The sequence below is a fragment of the Homalodisca vitripennis genome, chromosome 5 (genome assembly GCF_021130785.1).
Source record: "Homalodisca vitripennis isolate AUS2020 chromosome 5, UT_GWSS_2.1, whole genome shotgun sequence".
Taxonomy (NCBI): Eukaryota; Metazoa; Arthropoda; class Insecta; order Hemiptera; family Cicadellidae; genus Homalodisca; species Homalodisca vitripennis.
Genome location: NC_060211.1, coordinates 89015361 through 89027755, shown reverse-complemented (window position 1 = coordinate 89027755; position 12395 = coordinate 89015361).

The window sequence follows — 12395 nt, the reverse complement described above, 5'->3', positions numbered from 1 at the left end:
TGAAAATACAATTTATTGATGCATCATACTAAAACAAAATTATCTGCAAAAAAGCCATAACATTAAATTTGGTTGTAATACACTCGTTAGGTAAGTTCTGTTACCGGTTTAAAATTTGCTCCTGATATGTAGTTTTTAAATTAAATATTTGGTTTTACCATATCAAGTTAAAAAAAATAAACGTTTGACTTCATTTCACAAAAACTTTGGAAATAGGGTTTTTCAAAGTTATTATATTAAAGAAGAAATGTAGTGTTCAAATATACATATATTAATTAATATTTCATTTAAGCGACAGGAACTTTAATTGGACTTTGAATGTTAAGAAACTTTTTAGTATTAGAAAAGAACATATTTACTGAGTACATACATTATTATTCCATCTAAAAATTGAGTAAACTCTAAAGTAACTTTCATGTAAATACGAGGTAGTAAAAAATTATGATTGACAGACAACATACATTAAAGCTGTATACATTGTAGTTTTACTGTATATAAATCTTTATTAAATTCTGATTATATTTTCATAAAACTCAAAAAAGAAAATGTATTTAATCAATAATGGCATATATATATATATATATATATATATATATATATATATATATATATATATGCCATTATATATATATATATATATATATATATATATATATATATATATATATATATATATATATATATATAAAAGAGTTTTATCCCCGGGTTCTGGACTTTATTGAAGACACAACAGTACTCTCCATGCTCTAATGCTATTTTATGCACGCAAACCACATTAACAGTGAGGCTGGCCAGTGTTCATGTAGTCAACCGTAAACAGTGACAACAGTGCGTTGTTATCCTACTTGGTCAGATAGCCGGCACAGTATACACTGTTGTTCAGTATCAGCACACCTGCATCATCTCTGTGCTGTGTTCATGTAGTCAACCGTAAACAGTAACAACAGTGCGTTGTTATCCTACTTGGTCAGATAGCCGGCACAGTATACACTGTTGTTCAGTATCAGCACACCTGCATCATCTCTGTGCTGTGTTCATGTAGTCAACCGTAAACAGTAACAACAGTGCGTTGTTATCCTACTTGGTCAGATAGCCGGCACAGTATCACAGTATTCACTTCTGTTCAGTACAAGCACACCTGTATCATATCTGTAATATGTTCATGTAGTCAACCGTAAGCAGTAACAACAGTGCTTTGTTATCCTACTTGGGCAGATAGCCGGCACAGTATCACAGTATTCACTTCTGTTCATTACAAGCACACCTGTATCATATCTGTAATATGTTCATGTAGTCAACCGTAAAGAGTAACAACAGTGCGTTGTTATCCTACGTGGTCAGATAGCCGGCACAGTATCAAAGTATTCAATTCTGTTCAGTACAAGCACACCTGTATCATATCTGTGCTGTGTTCATGTAATCAACTTTAAACAGTAATAACAGGGCGTTGATATCCCACTTGGGCAGATAGCCGGCACAGTATCACAGTATTCACTGTTGTTCAGTACAAGCACACCTGTATCAACTCTGTGCTATGTTCATGTAGCCAACCGTACACAGTAACAACAGTGCGTATGTTATCCTACTTGGTCAGATAGCCGGCACAGTATCACAGTATTCACTTCTGTTCAGTACAAGCACACCTGTATCATATCTGTGCTGTGTTCATGTAATCAACCGTAAACAGTAACAACAGTGCGTTGTTATCCTACTTGGTCAGATAGCCGGCACAGTATCACAGTATTCAATTATGTTTAGTACAAGCACACCTTTATCATATCTGTGCTGTGTTCATGTAGTCAACCGTAAACAGTAACAACAGTGCGTTGTTATTCTACTTGGTCAGATAGCCGGCACAGTATCACAGATCACAGTATTCACTGTTGTTCAGTACAAGCACACCTGCATCATCTCTGTGCTGTGTTCATGTACTCAACTGTAAACAGTAACAACAGTGCGTTGTTATTCTACTTGGTCAGATAGCCGGCACAGTATCACAGATCACAGTATTCACTGTTGTTCACTACAAGCTCACCTGTATCATCTCTGTGCTGTGTTCATGTACTCAACCGTAAACAGTAACAACATTGCGTTGTTATCGTACTTGGTCAGATAGCCGGCACAGTATCACAGTATTCACTGTTGTTCAGTACAAGCACACCTGTATCATATCTGTGCTGTGTTCATGTAGCCAACCGTAAACAGTAACAACAGTGCGTTGTTATCCTACTTGGTCAGATAGCCGGCACAGTATCACAGTATTCACTTCTGTTCAGTACCAGCACACCTGTATCATATCTGTAATATGTTCATGTAGTCAACTGTAAAGAGTAACAACAGTGCGTTGTTATCGTACTTGGTCAGATAGCCGGCACAGTATCACAGTATTCACTTCTGTTCAGTACAAGCACACCTGTATCATATCTGTGCTGTGTTCATGTAATCAACCGTAAACAGTAACAACAGGGCGTTGTTATCCTACGTGGTCAGATAGCCGGCAAAGTATCACAGTATACACTTCTTTTCAGTACTAGCACACCTGTATCATATCTGTGCTATGTTCGTGTACTCAACTGTAAACAGTAACAGCTGTCCCTTGTTATACTGCTCGGGGTTAACAGGTATAATGCCGGTAATTGTTGTAATTTATAACAAAACAATTCCTTCAAATTACCATTACTCAATGTCCTCACGAGTTCGAGCTGATCCTTAAAATCTATAATTTAATAATTCCACATTGTGTACTATGTACTACATTTGAAGCTACAAAAGGTACATGTATAGTATATAAAACTTGGATGAATACTAAAAATGTAAATTAAATATTATATTTTGATATTTAAAATCGCTATAAAACACTATTTTATTAATTTATTTCTAGAATACGTACAAACCTACTAGCATACTAACTTTAAATAATGACTTTATTGTTCTAAATGATACAGTCATAAATATAATATAATTTACTAAGCTCTGATGAAATTAAAACATGCATGAGTGCATAGTGTCTGAAACTTAAATTGTAGCTTGTAAGGGAGTTTAGTCTCGCAACAGCTTGTCAAAACTAGAAGTCAATCGAATAACCATTATATCCAAGTCTTCCTTAAGACTCAGTTGTAGTGATGGCCATCTAAATACTTAAATACATTTCTAACTAACATTTGAAAACTAAACTTAATATAAAATACAGCTACATAATGCTACATATGTGTGTAGCCAGTTGCTATCCAAATTCACATTAAACCATCAATCCCTAAAAGTGTATCAATTAATCTGACTGTCATGATTATATAAATGGACTTGTCATTTTGTTAAGGGGTGTCTAAAATCCTTGTTGATAAGCGAATTTCTGATAAAAGGTTCTGGGAAACCGAAAACTAAAACCATGAACTTTGATTTTCCTCTTTTGCTATACATACATACATGTATAAGTATGTTATTATGCACACTCACATAGCTGATTCACGTCCCGGATCATGATTGTTTAGTTTAAACACCATCCAGGAAAATTTGGTGTTGCAGATCAATAACCTACAGAGAGGGCTGCGCCCCTCTACTTGAATGCACTACATAAGCCCTTGGTGAATCTGAGGTAGACTCGCTTGCACTGCAGTTTTGATATGTTACTGGCGGTTATCCCTAAATAGCCGTGCAGTGTTAACAGTTCTGTTTTATTTTTTCGGAATTTAACAATTTTGTTTAGACTTTGATTAGTAATGTATTAAATTAATTTTTATTACCAAATATGCTAATGTTCTAGTAATGGTTGTTATTATATATATAGACACATAATTTTATATTATTATATTATTCATATATATATATATATATATATATACATATATATATATATATATATATATATATATATATATATATATATATATATATATATATATATATATACTGACACACACACAGGTATAAAAAAAGTCCCTCGCGGGCATTATAATTCCCGAACGACTACAGACAAAGCGATAAAACTTGGTACATCATTACTGCAATCATGAATTTTCCTTTTGAAGCAAACCATAATTTTTTAGGTCAAAAAGGTGTCCACAAGGGGTCAGTAGGCAATCTTAAAAGAGAACATAGGTCGAGTAGTATATCGAATTTAAGGTATATAATAGTAGAGAACAATGCCGCAAATACGACTTAAAAAGGGTTCCTCTTAAAAATAAATATGATCGTTAGAAGTTTGAAACATTTACAATGTAGGTGCCGTTCTATATGGTTTAATATTCTTGTCTTGTCTCACGTTCAACTCACGTTCACGTTTGAACACTGTTGAAATGCGCAGCGCTGAATCTGTCACAAACAGCAGGATAAGTAGAAGTCGTGAATAGAAGCTGTTTTGTGCCGAGAGTTAAGATGGGGAGGGGGTATTAACTCATATCGCGCGTCTTCTGCCTTTATCTTCAGTTGCACTCTGAGTCTATTCAACTCTAGTCCCGGTACAAACGGGCTTATCAGGGATATCCTTTCTAAACATGCAAAGATACAAATATTCTACCTTTGTTTTCCTTGACAGCAGTGTATTCGTGGTTACAAATACAATAAAGTGAAATTTGTGTTATGTTATGGTAAACCTAAAATTAAAGTAATCTCTTCCATACTGAACCATTTATCTGCCGGAAATCGCAAAGGAGATACGAGGGAGTAAAAGGACAAGCACGAGTTATCTAAGTGAAATGAATAATTTACACATTCTTTTACCTCGGAAATGGAGAACAAACCAGCACCATAGGAGGATCGGATGAAATGACAAGCATGGTTAATCTACGTTAAATGTATAACTAACACATTCCTCTAGCTCGGAATCAAGAACAAACTATCACCATAGGAGGATCGGATAAAATGAAAAGCATGGTTAATCTACGTTAAATGTATAACTAACACATTTTTCTAGCTCGGAATCAAGAACAAACCAGTACCATAGGAGGATCATATAAAAGGAAAGCATGGTTAATCTACGAGAAGTGTATAATTTACACATTTTTCCAGCTTGGTAATCAAAAACAAACTATCACCATAGGAATTTGAAAATTGGCTGCATAATCTGTGATGATACCTATACATATTTAGTTTTTTAATAAATAAAAAAGAATCTATAATAATATATTTACAATTAATTGTTGTTTCATAAACTATTCCCATAAACCTCACCAATAAGGTTTTATGAGTATGTAAAATTGTAACTATTTCTTCTTAATTTAAGATGTACATTATTTTTTTGAATAAAGTACATATTACATTTTTAGATAGTACCGACTGCCTTTTTTTACTATCGCAATGAAACTTGAATAAGCAAACATTTATTTTCTTTCATTGATATGAGATTACCATTTTAACCATTGGGAACAAAAATCCCAACCATTCAACGGTCTATTTTGTCAGTTTGTCTACAATAAATTTTAATCCAATGCATAAAAATCTATGATTACATTTAAATGTATACAGCTTTGTATGGATGAGTTTTTGTAATATATGCAAAATAAAATTTCTAATCAATCTAATAGCAATAACAGAAGATAATATAGAATTAAGGAACAAAAGGATAAGGAACACTGAAATAAATAGCGTCATTCCTTTTCCACCCCTAATGTTCCTTGGAAAACAATACCCAAGGAACCATGATTGCATTACATAACACTCGTTAATACAGTTTCCTCGGGACTTGGTCTTTAATTGGTATGGAAATGGTTGTAACACTCATTACTTAAGCAGTCTATAATTTTCATTTAATTTTTTCAGGTTTTATCTAATAGAGTTTTATATTCATTAGAAGAGAACAAATCTAAAAATCTAGAAAATAGCTTTTATATAAAACAATAAAAAATTGCTATAGTAATAAAAAAATTATATAATATATTTATCTCTTTAGTTTATTTTGAAATTATGTGACAAATTCATCATCATTCACCTTAGGCAGTGTAAAATATTCTTAAAATCTGCAGTCATATTAATTTTGAAACATCATATTTGAGTGACACATAACCTAACACATTTTTTAACATGTAACAACAGATATATTTTGTTTGGCCATTTCTTCGTTTCTGTGTCCTTACAAAAATTCATCGTTACAGGTCATTCTTGTGATATACCGTAATGTTATTTATAACAGATAATTAATGAAATGTTTAGTTGGTAATTACTTTTAACTTCTTTTTATTGTGCAAGAAACATCTACATTTTTGGTTATGTTTTTTAAAAGAACAATTTTACCCGAATAAATAAAGGAGCTTGCGGTTATGTAGATATACGAAGGTATTACTCCGTAAGTGTTGACGTTTCCAATCCCTTGACCTTATCCACATAGACTGAGACAGACTCTGGCATTATTAAACTCCATATCTTGGACTCTAATGAAAAAGCCTTTTAACTTCTGATATTGTAATCTTCCTCCTATGCGTAAACAGGCTTATGTGGCATTAAAATGATTTAAATGTTCGATTATTGAAATTTATATTTTGGTACTCCTGTGCCTTTCAAAAATTAAAAAGTTGAATGTCTTCGTGCTGAAAAAGTACGATTCGCTGATTATAATCATGCAACACTTGCTGATGTCATTCGAGCATAAAAACAGTTTTGGACTGTAGTTAGCCAGTTGATGTGACAGTGATATGGTTTCTGAGAGAGGTGTGGCTGAGCGGAAGACCGAACTGTTAACATAGTTAGTCATTATCTTGACACGTACAGTGCACGGTTCCCACTCATGTCACTCCACAACTCAATTACTCAGCCGCGGTCGCTTTCACCTTATCTACTTTATGCACTGATAGCGCAAATTACACTGGATTCGTAGCTATCATATTGTTAACGACCTGTTTACGTATATTGACATGTACAGTGCACGGTTCCCACTCATGTCACTCCACAACTCAATTACTCATCCGCGGTCGCTTTCACCTTATCTACTTTATGCACTGATAGCGCAAATTACACTGGATTCGTAGCTATCATATTGTTAACGACCTGTTTACGTATCTTGACATGTACATTGTACGGTTCCCCACTTACTTCAATCAACAACTAAATTACTCGGCCATGGTAGGTTTTGCTTTATGCACCTTTTGCTCTAATATCATAAATTACACTACTTACGTAGCTATCATATTTTTACCAAATTGTTTATGTAGTTAATCCTTATCTCTTTACGTGTACAATGCACAGTTCCACACTCATCAATAATCAATAAATAATTTGTATGTATAATAAATAATTACAGGTATGTTCATTCAACTCTGGCATTGAATCCTCATGACGGGACAAAAATGTATGTGTCATGGTTACGAAAATATGAATTACATCTTCCACTTACTCCAATAGTACCAGGATAATAATGATCTCAAATAAATTACATCGTATCTTGCCTAATTTTATTTTAATTTCATTACCACTGAATTAGACAATGAAATAAATAGTTTTACAATTTTCCTATGTTTTTTTTTTAATAAATCAAGAAGAGATTAGATATTAATTAGGGTTTTAATTAAACCTAAACATTTGGCCTTGGCATTTAAATTCTAAACCGTAGTATTGATTTCGCCAACATAAATACAACATTCCAATTGCAATTGAAAAATCATACTAAATGTAAAATCACAATTAGCTGAGTGTTAGCAAAGCTTATAAATTGTTATGCTGGAAAAATAGCTTGTATGTCTGTCTTTCTATCTATTCGCAAGATATCACGGAAACGAAGTGTCCAATACACTTTAAATTATGCATAAAGCTTCATTTATAGGCTGTATAAGCAATACTCAGTTCTAACATGGTGGATTTCACTACATGGGATTTGGCAGAGCGTTAGCAAATATTGTTACCTTGGTCTTATGAGTAACGAGATGGCAACGATAATATAGCAGAATAAATTAATTTGTAAATAAGTTAAATCAAATTTATTATGTTTTAAAACATGACATATGAACTAGTTAATCATCTTATTAATTCATACAGTGAAAATATAAAATAATACAGTACAAATTTGTTGGTAACAATATCAGAATTCAGCGTGCTCTTGCGTTATAGTGCATTCCCCAACTCTCCGGAACTTTTATTATTTAAATAATGCTATTAAACTTGAATCAACGAACAAAGATGTGAAAGTATCATGTGGAAGATCTATTAACGAATATGATCTGCAGACTATAAATCTGGAATATAAAATTATTTATTCTTCGATAAGAACGATTTTCATGATGTCGCATAACCAATCATGTAAATTAGCTGAGCATCGTTAAAATTTTAATGATTAAATCACTTAATAGGTTAACTCAATGTTTTGTATTTGAGGGGGATTGTCTATCTGACCAAAGGACATCTCTAGAAAAAAAATTAGCTACAGGCAACTATACGAAATTCTGCGTTAGCAAAGCCTGTTATGCGACACGTGGTGGGTGTAATCCTACATTGTACAATGTGTATCTGATAAGAAAACTGATTGACTATTGACTATTATTATAGGTCCAAGCAGGAACGATTTATAGATAGGTTAGATTTTTAAAGGAAATGAGTGTATTCATTCTGTTGAAAACTTAAATAAAATAAAATAATCCCAAATATTGGTCCAATGAATCATGTCGTATAGTTAAGTATTTAATCCATTTACTGCCAATTTTGTATTGCTTAATAAACTCAAAGTAATGTTTAAAAACCCCATATAATTGTCTGCCTTTGATCTATCTCTTTTAATTTTAATATTATTGATGATTAAACATGACATATCAATGAAAATAGAAAAAATGTAAACTACTGTAATATTTCATATGTTAGTTTATAATGTAAATACAAAGAATATTGGGTAAATCAGATTTAACCAACAATATTTTATTTTACCATTTTATCACATATAAAAAATACACGTTAGTTTTTGTTACAAATATTATAATTTATAAAATTTACTAATAAATTGGCTATAATTAATGAAAATTCAATGACCAATCAATTGGTAGTAGCTAGTAACAACAATCCTTTTCCATTATTGTTTTTTTTTTTTTAGACGAGGACTTTCGGTTTTTTTTGGGGATTCTCCTGATGAAGAAACTCTGTTTCGAAAGGCTTCATCCACAGATAACAAAATAAATAATATGGGGAAAGTTTTGTTATAACTAACTACTACCAATTGGCAATAAATGGATAAATAAACTATAGATTTACCATTCGTTAATTGAGACCATGTTTATTTATATACAAGTCCAAGTCAAAAACAAATGTAGTTTAAGGAATTGGATATTTCTTATAGCACAATTGGAAAGCCTTGTATCGCTAGAAAATCACAATAAATCTGCGCTCCACTCGATGTTAGTTTAATTGGGTGGGCTGTTCAATCTCATGCATAAACATTGGTTGGCTCTTTCAGACGTAGTGAGTCGACTATTTTGTTGTTGATTTATATCTACACACCCAAAAAGTGATTTACTGCAATATACACCTTTACATTCAATGTAAATATAATTAGATGGATAGTTCAATCTCATGAATAGTTGGTGTCCCCTTTTAGATGTAATGAATCGAAAATATTGTTGCCGATTTACATTAACCCAGCCGAAAAGTGTGGTTAACTGTAATATATTATATCCTTTCTTTCAATAATAGTTTAATTGAGTGGTTTGTTCAATCTCATTAATAAACATGGTTTGGTTTTTAAGACGTAGTTCGTCTGTCATAGTTGTTTATTTACTTCTTATTCCTTGGTAATTCAGTATGCTTTTCAACTATACAGAGCCTCTCACAATTTTTGATCACTCGAAATCTGGGAGATTCTTCTGCTTTGTAAGTTTCAGGTAAGTGGCAGCCTCGGAGTTATTGGAATGACGTTTCTATGAAAACTCTCTAAAGCCTATATACACTTTAGATCCCTTATATTAAAAATAATAGCTTCTTGCATTTTCTTCAAACTTCTTGGAGATCCCAATTTATAACAGTTCTGAGTATTTGGAACTGCTTGCTTGTGGATATTCACCTCATCCAGGAGAATACATCTTTTTGGAAACGTCTCTTAATTGAAGCACCCAGTCTAAAGAAGATTCCGAACATTCAACACTCATACACTCTAGAATTTTAAGACTCTTGGAGCTCTAAGGCCTATATGACAATTTCTTATTTTAGATATCCGCACCCTCATGGATCATTCACTTTCAGACCTTCATCTCTTATTTTCTGTGGACAGGACTTACCATCCGTCCTGTAGTAGCTCCTAATTTCTGGGAGCTTCTGATGAATGAGGTTTATATAAGTACTCTAGTATGGAAGATACTGACCACTGCGAGCTATGGCGCTATATACGCTCTCAAAGTACACCTAGTGGCTCTGGGAGGGGCAGGCCTCTAAAGGATATTTCTCATTTTTTTCTTTCTTTTTATTTACTTAGAGACAAGGAGATGGAATTCTCATTGTATTTAGTCCCAAAAGTTCCTTTGCGCTTGATTCTACAATGGTAGGGTTTTCAGGATTGTTAAGGTTTGTGGTATTGCCTCCTCCTTTCGAGATCCCACTAAGAAATCATAACAGTAAGGGAGTTGAACCCACTCCAATGCTCATAATTTGCATAAAACTAGACCTGCCGATCAACCCTTTCACTAACATACTTCAACATATGTCTCCTTTAGCGATATGAAACTTAAGCTCTAGTAAAACTGTTGGTTTTGAAAGAAATTTCATCAATGAGTTCAGGTATACCAATAAAGTGATATTACTTTTCCAGTTTTTTCCATCACTCTATTTGTTTAACGTAAACCACTACTTCAAGCAATAATATTGGCTTTTACTATTCTAATTGCCATTAGTTATTAATTATAACCAAATATGTGGTGAAAACCAAATCTTTATTTGCACCCTACTTACATGACATACAAATACTAGTGTTTGAAAGCATAACATAGATAAATTAAACTTAAGCTCCATTATCAGCATTAATCGTGCTTATATTTTAAAACAGGATTAAATTTATTTACTGTAAAATAAAGAAGATTTCTGTGAAGAAAACATATTATAGTGATCAGTAGACTAATACGTAAAATTATTACTTGCTATTATTATTGTATAAAGTTTTTAAGTACAAACTCAGTAATTTCATTCGAACTAGATAATGATATATAATAAAAAATTGTGTACTCCTTAAATTTATACCGATGAAATGTGAACGAGTTTCATTCTTTATCTATATTTTATTGAAGGATAAAAGTGGATGCAAACTTATTTATATGACGAAATTTAAGAATATCCTGGAAGTTGCTCGTTACATTTGCTGGGTTTTACGACTTAGTTCCTCCTGAACAGGACCGTTATGTACTGGGATAGCGGGTAAGGGAAAAGAAGAGATAAAATATCAAGAATATTGTACCTTTGAATATATTCTAGATAAAATATTAAAAATACATAAATATGAAAATGGTTGAAGATTGTTTTTAGGTTAATTATATAAATTTTAAATTAAATTATAAATAAATAAACACATATTATACACACTCATTTTTAGTCGTTAATACCTTTTATTTGTAATAAATAACCTTATATAAATCTCATGACATTTTGAAAGTTTATGATACTTATCAATGTAAACCTAGTTTTTTAACGTAAACCGTATGATAGTCTATCTCTGAAAAAATAAACTTTATCATTGAAAAGTTGTAAAGAAATGTTATATCTAAAATTATAATAATAACTTTAAAATACTAGCAACCTGATATAGATAAGTAAATTCAAAGTAAAGCATTTCTTGGACCGTGCATTATGTTTAGTGAACTTGGCAATTTCCTTTGTTTAAAAAAAATAATTTAACAAAATCCATTATTGTTAAAGGTTATTTTCAACAAAAAATTATACAAATTCCTTATGTATGATAATATTTTAAGTTATTTATGTTGCACAATTCTCTCATTATATTTAAATTTATGTTTTATTTTATATAAATATTTGAATATCTACAAGCTATATGACTAATATGTAACATTCATCAGTTTGCACGAAAGAACCTGTGAGATAATTTAATAGTAAACAACAAAGAACTCATTATATGAGAAACAGAATAGCAATGAACAGCAAGAGGAGGTTCTAAGACATCTGGAAACAAAGTTCCAAGGAAATAATGTTAATCAGGTATCAAGTAATACAACTGTCTCTCCTTGAAATCGGTCTAGAAAGCCCACAAAAAATGAACACCATGCAATTATCCCAGTACCATGTTATTTTGTATCTTTGTGTTTTTAAATCAATTGTAACAACGGTGGCCCGTAAATCTGTGATTAAAACGTCTTTGCAATACATCACACAAAACAAGTTTTATAGAAGAATGGTTGAAATACAACATAAATGATTCTTATGTTATAAATTGTTAAATTTAAATCCATAAGAAACCACCAATAAACAATATTTTCTTTAGGTCTGGAGGATAT